The sequence below is a fragment of the Triticum dicoccoides genome, chromosome 3B, assembly GCF_002162155.2.
Source record: "Triticum dicoccoides isolate Atlit2015 ecotype Zavitan chromosome 3B, WEW_v2.0, whole genome shotgun sequence".
In the NCBI taxonomy this organism is placed as follows: Eukaryota; Viridiplantae; Streptophyta; class Magnoliopsida; order Poales; family Poaceae; genus Triticum; species Triticum dicoccoides.
The window spans coordinates 847241407-847252633 of record NC_041385.1 but is presented as its reverse complement, the minus strand read 5'-3'; positions in this window follow the sequence as shown (position 1 = coordinate 847252633).

Here is an 11227-nt window from a genome sequence, read left to right as displayed (position 1 = left end):
TAAAACATCAGGCCAAACAAATCAATCCCAGATGCAGCAAGTTGTCTGATGAAGAAATCCTGGAATTGAATCTGATGCCATTGACAATATAAAATACCAAAGTCTTCAAGGTTCCATCAAGTTTAGCTTTGGAAGAATGTCCCTTGATTGGCCATAGAGTACGCCTCAGTATATGATAGACTGTGCGTGGCAAGTACTCAAGGTCCTTGACATAGAATTCCTTGGGATATTTAGCATCTTGAGGCAATGGCTTCATCATACTGAGCATCTGACTCATATTGGTTTAGGCCTCTGAAAAATACTCTGCAGTTCATTTTTGTGAAGTTGACAGCCAGGCTCATACAATTCATCTGGAGTGGGAAGGGAGGTAAGCTCGATGACGTCTTGAGCTTTGGCTTCATGTTGCACATCTCATGTCATCCACTCAAGGATCCATGTCTTCGGATTCCTGTTGTAGCCACGAATGTGAAGAGTGGCATAGAACTGCAGTAGAACCTCTTCATTCCAGTGCTCTTTGTCAATAACAAATTGCAGAAGACCAGCATCTTGAAAGCAGTCCAGCATTTCTTCAAGACAGGGCAGCCCAACAACAGCTTCACAATCAAGACGCATGTGAGGAAAGATTCGCTCTTGATTGTAGAGGATACAGGAGTAGTAGTTGCGCTGTTGATGGCTCCTAAAATCGATCGGAAGAGATCTTTGGCTTCGAGTATGGATTCTTGGAACTGTCAAAGAAGGTATTGTGTGCTCTGAAGCTGTTCACGCTAAAAGATCCTGGCGATGTAGCAGCACCTGGAAGCCTTGGCAGCCTCGGCTTTGGCTTCTGAACTTATGGTCGCTGCTCCACATGATAGTCATATTGTGGTCCGGGAGCTGTGGGAGGAACCAAAATGGGCCATCTCAATGTGACAAGCTGGCCGCGATCGTAGGCCTGTTCAATTGTGTGAGGCCTTGGAGGTGGAACAGTGGCTTAAGCATTCACAGTGGCTTCACGCACCACAATAGCTTCAGGCTCCACATTGTCTACGGCCATGACAACATCATTGGCGACAGTAGCATTGTTTGTGGCAGCCTCAGTGTTTTCAACCTCCGTTCGTTGCAGAACAGGAGGGTCTGGCACAATCACATTCTCCTCGAGAATGACTTGGTCTGTGTAGGGGGTGTGGCAACTCTTTCTTCTTCTCTTTCTCCTTGATTTTGATCGGCTGATGCAGCCGGAATGTCTTCAGAAGCTTTAGCTTCAGACTCAAAGACATTCGCAGTAGGGGTGGCTTCAGGAAACACTTGACGTGCTACTGAGCTTTGTTGCACTGCCCCTTCCGGAATGCTCGACATGGTGACCTGTGTCCTGGGGCCTTTGTGAAGCCTGCGATATGCGGGCGACGCCTTTGGTGATGGAGTGGCCTACATCATGTAGTTGTCATCGTCAAGTAGTGGAGTGGTGACTTGAGGTGATGGAGTTCTAGGTGTCTCATCATCAATGGGGGTTTCTTGCTGTGAGCGCTCGGCCCATGAGTCATCTTGAGTGATTGGCATCAATGGACGACCAATGCTAATTAGTTCACTGCTCGTTGGAGCAGGCAATGATACCGACTGGGACTCGAGCTGAGGAAGGACTTCATCAACTTCAACATTGTCTACAGGACCAATGTCTTCAGCTGTGATGGCGTCAACAGCTGGAACTTCTTCATCTTCATGAGCCTCTGTGGAAGCAGGCTTGTGGATCACAATACGTCGTTCTTGGTTGTTGGTGGTTGGAAGAACGGCAGAGATGGGTTCAACAATGAGGGGCTGAGAGGCAGCAGGACGCTCTTTCTTTGAAGACTTTGTCTTCAACTTCTTCGTTGATGGGGCCTCATCAGAAGCATCCTTGTGCTTGCGCTTCTTGGCTTCGGCTTCAGCTGCCCTTGTCTTCTTTAGCTCTGAAGCTGCTGAAGTGACCTTAGGCTTCGAGCCTGTCATGTTGGCATGGAAGAAAATGCGAGGTGCTTCCTGCCTTGGTGCTTCAGTTTGTGTCACAGCAGACTTCTTTTGTTTGGCAGCCATCCTGGGATTGATGCCATGGCACCCAAGAGCTTTGCGCTTCTCAGCTTCATTGTCTGCTTGAACACATTTCTGTGCGAAGTACTTCATGCGCTCTTGTGAGCCTTTAGCCTCATTGCGCTTCTTGTGAAACTCTTCCTTGAGGTCATGCAACATCTTCTTGAAGATTTGAACATCTGCCACATTGAGCTTGGCCATGTTCTTCCTGAAGTGAGCCTTCTCATAATCAATTTTCTTCTTGAGCTCAACTATCTTCTGAGCCAAGGCCAACTCATTAGCAATGGCTCTATGGAAAGTGACGCTGATGTCCACCGGAAGCTGAAGATCATTGATACATCTCCAACGTATCTATAATTTATGAAGCATTCTTGCTATTTTATTATCTGTTTTGAATGTTTATGGGCTTTATTATACACTTTTATATTACTTTTGGGACTAACCTATTAACCGGAGGCCCAACCCATATTGCTGTTTTATTGCCTATTTCAGTGTTTCGAAGAAAAGGAATATCAAACGGAGTCCAAACGGAATGAAACCTTCGGCAGCGTGATTTTTGGAACGAACGTGACCCAGGAAAGTTGGAGTGCAAGCCGGGGAAGCATCGAGGAATCCACGAGATAGGGGGCGCGCCCTCCACTCTCGTGGGCCCCTCGAGGCTCCCCCGGCCGACTTCTTTTGCCCATATATTCCCACGTACCCTAAAAACATCGAAACAGACGATAGATCAGGAGTTCCGCCACCGCAAGGCTCTGTAGCCACCAAAAACCTCTCGGGAGCCCGTTCCGGCACCCTGCCAAAGTGGGGATCCCTCATCGGTGGCCATCTTCATCATCCCGGCGCTCTCCATGACGAGGAGGGAGTAGTTCACCCTCGGGGCTGAGGGTATGTACCAGTAGCTATGTGTTTGATCTCTCTCTCTCTCTCTCTCGTGTTCTCTCTATGGCACGATCTTGATGTATCGCGAGCTTTGCTATTATAGTTGGATCTTATGATACTTCTCCCCCTGTACTCTCTTGTGATGAATTGAGTTTTCCTCTTGAAGTTGACTTGTCGGATTGAGTCTTTAAGGATTTGAGAACACTTGATGTATGTCTTGCCGTGCTTACCTGTGGTGACAATGGGATATCACGTGATCCACTTGATGTATGTTTTGGTGATCAACTTGCGGGTTCCGCCCATGAACCTATGCATAGGGGTTGGCACACGTTTTCGTCTTGACTCTCCGGTAGAAACTTTGGGGCACTCTGAAGTACTTTGTGTTGGTTGGATAGATGAATCTGAGATTGTGTGATGCTTATCGTATAATCATGCCCACGGATACTTGAGGTGACAATGGAGTATCTAGGTGACATTAGGGTTTTGATTGATTTGTGTCTTAAGGTGTTATTCTAGTATGAACTCTTGAATAGATTGATCCGAAAGAATAACTTTGAGGTGGTTTCGTACCCTACCATAATCTCTTCGTTTGTTCTCCGCTATTAGTGGCTTTGGAGTGACTCTTTGTTGCATGTTGAGGGATTGTTATATGATCTATCTATGTTATTATTGTTGACTGAACTTGCACTAGTGAAAGTATGAACCCTATGCCTTGTCTCTTACCATTGCAATACCGTTTACGCTCACTTTTATCATTAGTTACCTTGCTGTTTTTATATTTTTAGATTACAAAAACCAATATCTACTATCCATATTGCCCTTGTATCACCATCTCTTCGCCGAACTAGTGCACCTATATAATTTACCATTGTATTGGGTGTGTCGGGGACACAAGAGACTATTTGTTATTTGGTTGCGGGGTTGCTTGAGAGAGACCATCTTCATCCTACGCCTCCTACGGATTGATAAACCTTAGGTCATCCACTTGAGGGAAATTTGCTACTATCCTACAAACCTCTGCACTTGGAGGCCCAACAACATCTACAAGAAGAACATTGTGTAGTAGACATCAAGCTCTTTTCTGGCGCCGTTGCCGGGGAGGCTAGGTAAGCGGCACTCACACCCCGTCAACTAAGCTCTTTTCTGGCACCGTTGTTGGGGAGGTGAGTGCTTGAAGTTATATCTTTAGATCTTGCAATCGAATATTTTTGTTTCTTGTTTTATCACTAGTTTAGTTTATAAAAAAACTACAAAAAATGGATTTGAGTTTGTCCCATACACTTCATCTTTTTAATATCTTTCGTGAGTATGATGGAAAAGAAAATTGTGCTCAATTACTAGAAGAAGAATGCATTAAAATGCTTGGTACTAAATCTTTGAATGATGAGCATGATTGCAATGTTGTTAGTATGAATTCCTTGAATATCCATGATGCTAATGATATGCAAAGCCACAAGCTTGGGGAAGCTATGTTTGATGAATATGATATTTTTGTCCCCCAAGTTTTGATGAGAATATTTATTATGGTTAAAGCATGCCTCCTATTCACCGTAAGCTCTCCCAACCAAATGTAACTCCCCGATTCCCCAATACCAACTGCAATCCTGGACCAGGCATACCTAACCATCATTCCCAGCCTGCTCACCAGTGAGCTACTAGTACAACGTCCGAAGTAAACGGCCTACCATCTAATCAGATATGTTATTTCAGCATGTCATTCAGCCTTGGCCCTTTAAGGTTGTCTATGGTCATACCCACTGTCCACAAAACAGAGATGGATTTGGAGATTACAGAGAGGCTACTCCTTGCAAACAAAAATCATGACAAAGGAGCATTGTGATCATCATTGGGAAGTCGGCAACCGGGTTTATCGCCTGCAGCACCCTTGGGGCACTCGGCTCCATCATCCATGAATGTGGAACTTAACAAACGCTTCTATGGAACTCTGCCACAAAAGGTCTCGTGCTGCTGATTACCCACTCCGAAAATGGAAACAAAGACGACTACCACATGGCAGGTACCTGGGAGGTGCTAGTCATTTGCAATGAAGTAACCACAAGTGTGAAGACAGGGCCTTCGTGAAGGATAAAGTTCCTTTTTATCAAAGGAAACCACCTAAAGTTAAGGCCCCTAAAGTTAATTCCTATTACAACAAAAGTAAGAAGAGAAACAACAGCTAGCTAGCAGGATCCACGAGGCATGGTAGAAGAGGATAGACCAAGAAGACGCCACCACCAACGTCAACAACACGAGAATGTCTCACATCGAAATTTTATTTCCCCTTCTCTTCCGTTGAAAAGGGACGCACGAATCCAAGTTTCTGAACCAGAAGGCTCCCTACATCTCCGGTGAACCCAGAGTACTTTTTTTTTTCTCAAATACGAACCCGGAATACTTACATCCCGCAACTTCCATGAGATTGACGCTTCAATCGAAATCATGGCAAAACTTGCGCGGACCTGAACTAGAAGACGGAAAGGGTTGTGATGGCATATACCTTACTTAAGGGTTTGCTTGTGTCGGGACCGCCGGAGGCCGAGCTAAATAGGCGAGGTTTGACGACTGGCGGTCGTCCAAATAATCGGCCATGTGGAAGCCTACGGACGAGCAGCTCGTGCTCCACCTCCACAAGAGGACAGATGGCCGGCGATCACTGTTGTGCGCGGCCGCCGATCTTCCACGCTAGAGATCTTATCGCTGCCATCCTCGATAGGCGTCGCTGCGCTTGTTCCCGTTATGCCTCCAACAGGACCGCTAGGGTTCGAGCCTTTGGGGATACATAAATAAATTTTTTTTGAGGGTGGAAAACCAATTTTATTCATGGAATTCCACAAGAAGTGGGATACATCTGGGGTCATGTGGAGTGCCAAGCCATATATGGCGTCCTGGCCCCTGCTCAAGCAAAACTTAGCTAATCTATGTGCTTCATAATTAACAGCACGGCTCTCGTGAGTAAAAGAACATTGAAAAACAGAAACTTTCAGATTAATCTCTCTAATGATGGCTCCATATTGTCCTCGGGTTCTTCTTGTAATATCAGAGACCACCTGTTGGCAGTCCGATGCCACTATGAACTGGTGGATACCCAGATCTTCGGCGAGGGCTAGAGCCTCCCGACACGCCATTGCTTCCAGGGTAGCCGGATCCGTGACTCCTTCAATCACCAGCGCCGAGCTACCGAGAAAATTTCCCCCTTCGTCCCTGCATATTGCCACTGCCGAGCCTCCTGTTCTCCCTCGAACTCCAGCGTCCACATGTATTTTATAGTAACCTTGGGGTGGCTTCTTTGGTTGCATGATTCTTTGCACCGGAACGTCCGGCTCATCCTTGTTTGCTCCTTATTGCCTTTGAGGGCTCCCAGCTCCGTAATGAAGCCCGTGATGAAACCATGTGTGGCATGGGGGCTCTGAAAAATTGACTCGTGAATGGCCTTGCGTCTTGCATGCCAAATTGACCACAGTGTCACTGCCACGAGGACAAAATCATCGTGAGAGAATGAGTCCATCAGTGTGAAAAGCCACTGTTTCGCCTTAGGCTCAGTAGTGGTTATGATTTTATGTGTGATATCTTCCCCCGTAAGTGCCTATACGCTTCTTGACGAGGTACATTCTACCAGTGAGTGACGCCATGAATCCCGTGCACCACACAGTCCGCACTGAGGGGAGTCAGCCATGTGCCTGTGAGCACGCACATCGTTCGTCGGAAGTGAATGTTTGGCAAGCCGCCATAAGAACATGCGCACTTTTCCTGGGACCTCCGTTTTCCACAGGGTTTTCCAAGCTCCCTCCTCTGACCTTGTACTAGACGGCCCCAGTCCCTCTTCAAGCCATGCTTCTCTACGAGCTTTCGTCGCAACCAACATGTTGTAGGCCGACTTCACCGTGAAAATTCCATGTTTTTCGTGATGCCAAGCCCAGAATTCTGGGAGATTACGGGCTCACAGCGGTATCCCCAGGATCACTTGAGCATCCATCGGCAGGAACGTAGCCTGACCACCTGTTTATTCCATGAAGCGGAATTGCTCAATATCAACTCAGACACCAGCGTTGGTGGATTGGCCATCAGACATCCATAAGGTTGTTTCTGTTCATCTCTGGGTAACCAGTTTTGTGTCCATATCGCCGTAGTGGCTCCATTACCAATTCTCTTGATACATAAATAAATAATTTAGCCTTTTAACACATTTTTCGTGACAGATTTTTTTTGAGACAAATTTTTCATGACAGATACTCCAGGCCGAGCCATATGGGCCTGCACGGCCTGGCACACCAATATAAAGGTCTGTGCGTGCCGGCCCAAAAGCCTCGGCTAGGATTGGCATGGGCAGCACTATATCTCCCTTATAGCGAGACCTAGCGTGCTCTCTCGTTAGGCCAATCCCTAAATGGGCTGGCCAAGGTGCGCGGAGGTAACGACGTCTTTTTTTTAACCTTTTTTCGTTTTTTTCTTTTTTCTTTTTGTTCATATTTTCAAATATTTTGAATAAATATATTACAAAAAACTTTACACAAAACATTTGGAAAAAAGTTAAGAAATCATTTGAGAAATGTTAAATGCATGTAAAAAATGGTTATCATGTATACGCATTGTTTTATTAAAAATAATATAAAATATTAGTGAAAATAGTTGTTCATGTATTTGAAAAATATTAATCAAGCACATGTGTTAAAAATGCAAACCATGTATTAAAAGATGTTATTATTTTATTTGGAAAATGTGAGAAGCATCATCTGTGCCGGTCAGCACGCCCACCACTGATACAATGTAAGCAATAACGGGAGATCAATGGCAGGCGCCCCCGAGGGCTGCGACCGCCATTGATGGCCTTTTAGCACCAGCCACTGCCAGGGACGAAGCTAGAAAAAATCAGCACCGGTGTCAACGTTTTCCGCAAAAAAAAAGTTGCCCATAATATATAGCACCAACAGTAGCAATGCAATATAAAGAATGAAAATATGCATTGAGCCAATGATATAAATTTTACTATATTAAAATGATTTTCATAGCCGAGTACTGGTTGAGCGAAGTAAAAAAAGCCACTTGTTTACATATTCAGTAAAAAAATAAGAACTAAAAGGTAAGTTTGGAGCATTTAATCTGTATAACTTAGTGAAAACAATAAACGAAAGAAACAAATTATTTTTACAACAATGTACGAAACAAATGATACATAAAAAATAAGATTAAGAAAAAATATAAAATGATGTGAGACTCACATGTTATAACTTCCTTCTCGACCATTAATCTTCTTCATTCAATAAATCATTCATGGAATCATTAGTAGTGATAGTAAATATATATTTATCCACATAGCAACTCAGGCTATCACTCATGAACTGGTCACCCATGCAAAACACTCTTGACAATATCCATTTCCGAAAAGCATCTCCTCATCGATTTGGTCAACTGGCAAAATTAGCACCAATTTTAGAAGTAGATATACCAAAGGAAAAGCAAGATGTTTCTTAGTGTCAGCTAAGACTTCAGCAAGATCTGCAATGTGATCCAAATTGGCAAATCCTTGGTCTGTTTGGACATTGCCAATTTACATTCGAAGTTCATGATCAAGAACCATCAATTATGTTGAATAAAAGTCACCAGGATAAAACTCAAATAGTTTAAATAAATAGTCCAAGTTAAAAGAAACAAAAGATATTTAAAGTCTGCTTCGTCTGCAAGGTCCTCTAATTAAATATCTCGGTTTGATCCAATGTTGCTTCTTAGCATTCGTAGTCTATTGTGATTCTTTTTCGATCAGCTGAATCTGAAAGAAGTTCATCTAAATTTATTTCTCCTAGAGTAGTAGCACCAACGTTTCATATACTACATAAATCTATTTCGGTAGTCCTTTCACGACCTTTAAGTCTCTGTTGGATCAGTGTCTAAATCTATCTGTAATCTTCTAGTCCTAGTTGAATCAAGGAGATAAATTATAAATTTAAGTCTTAGTATTACACACATGTATGTCAGTGCCTCGGGTACCTGGGATGAACCGAAGTGGACAATAAGAATTGCAGCCAGCTGGCCATTATAGATTAGGCTGACGCGGCCGGCCGATGGACATCGCCGAACCAAAATTAGCGTGCTTCGTGGTAGGTGGGCAGAGGATTTGGGATCTATGTCATTGAGGAGGAAGTGGATCGCTTGAGAGAGGAAGTGGATCGCTTGAGAGAGGCGTGCTCCGTGACCTACTGCGACCTGGCGGCCGGCCGGCTGCGTCCAGGAATTAGTAGGGACAGGCACCAGATAGATTGGGCCTTGTGGACTGCGTGCTAGGTTAGCAAACAGATCGATGCGTCTTTACTGTTGTAATTATCTAACTGGGCTAAGACTTTGGGCTTTTGTTCTGTGGTGGGCTGGGGTCAATCGATCTTTTTGGCTGGGGTCAACGGCACAAATCGGTAAAGCTATTAGCTGAAGCATCGAATGGCATTGGTGTCAACTGACACCAGTGCCTACACGTGAGCTCCGTCCCTGGCCACTGCTGGTCATTCGCGCGGTAGTGACTTGGTATCACATATGTTACATAATGCACCCACTAGGCCTGTGTATAAACAATTCGCAGTTGGCAATTCTTGAACACAAATGCGGGGAGAGAGAGAGAGAGAGAGAGAGAGAGAGAGAGAGAGAGAGAGAGAGAGAGATGTTCAAATTTATTGTGGAGTTGAAATAATTCTTCCATGATGTGGTAAATATATTGTGGTTCTACAACATATCACTTCTAGGGGATTATTTTTGGCCCAAGTCTGTTCATCGATCTTGCCTTCACATATATTTGGATGAGTGACCTGTGCACCTGTAGAAACCTTCAATGGTAATGAAATTCCTGCAGGTGAAGGAATGATAGTCTCGCTGCTCTAGTCCAATTGCAGTATCTTTACTGAAGCCTTGGAAGTATTTGTTCTTGCCAAGATTAATACCATGAAGAAGATCTCTCCATATGGGAATATATAATATATTATCATTCTTATTTGCGGGAATTACATTTTAATTTCTTGGATCTTGGGTCCAAAGCATCGTATTAGTATGAATGAAGTTACAGATATTTCTAAAAAGTGTAACAATCCCTGTCTAGTGTGCTTTGTTTTATCACTAGAAAAGGTAAATTCAAATATTATTTTTATAGTTCCGTAATGCATCTTCTGGTAATGCAAAATAGTTGTGTAGTTTCGTTTTTAGAACCATTGCGGTATATTGATAAGAAGTGCTAACTATTACTAAATTATACAGCACTAGAGACAGTATGGCAACATCTTATACATAACGATTTCCCAGTTTTATGAACATATGCAAATGTAATAGGGTATAGCCGGGAACGGGGAAGTGGAGTAACTTCCCATCCCATCCCGATATCTGGATCAAATCTTCTCATACCTATCCCAAAATAGATGGAGGTTGCGCAGGGCGGAAGATAGATAGATAGATAGATAGATAGATAGATAGATATATATATATAGAGAGAGAGAGAGAGTAGTTGCATTTCTACAAATAAATTTGTGCTTGTTTATATACTACTCCCTCCGTTCCAAAATACTTTTCGTGGTTTTATTGTAACCACATTAAGTGTTTTGTACCGGAGGCAGTAACAACTAAGAAGATCGATTTCACAACTTGCCATCAAGTGATCGACTTGAGACATGGAATGGAACGAGAGTTGACAAAGAGGAGGGGTGCCATATGCAGGCCTGAGTTTGATACGGTCAATTGATTGGGATGATGGGAAGGCCTTTTCCCTACCTACGCAACCCCACTATGTGCATGCAGAAGTCGTATTACTAGTTGAGAGATCGGTTGATTTCTTCACGCATGCATGCATGCATGCTACCCGCGCGCGCCCAAGAGATGCTACTCCTAGCTACTTGCAACAAATTGGCACCAAACGACTCAACATACTTCCTCTCTTTCAGTTTACAAGGCGTGCGCGTATCCCTAGGTCATCAATTTGACCAACCTAATATAAGTAATATATTATAAAAAATATACCAATATAAACTTCATATATTCTATTTTCAAAAGATATAATTTTTGTGTTATATAGTTTATGTTAGGGTAATCAAATTGGCAACCTAGGTATACGCGTAGGACTTGTAAACTGAGAAGGAGGGAGTATATCAGACCCACCACCACACACGCTGTAGCAACTCCAAGCAGCATCAATCGCCGCGCTGCTCCACGGCGATGGCCTGCCTTCATGCGCTTGTAGCTCTGCTTGCCGTTCTGGTGGCTGTATACGCCGTTGCCGGCGCCGCCGCTCAGGCCCAAAAGGGTCAGCCGCGCCAGGAGCCGCTGACTTCCGACTACCACGTCG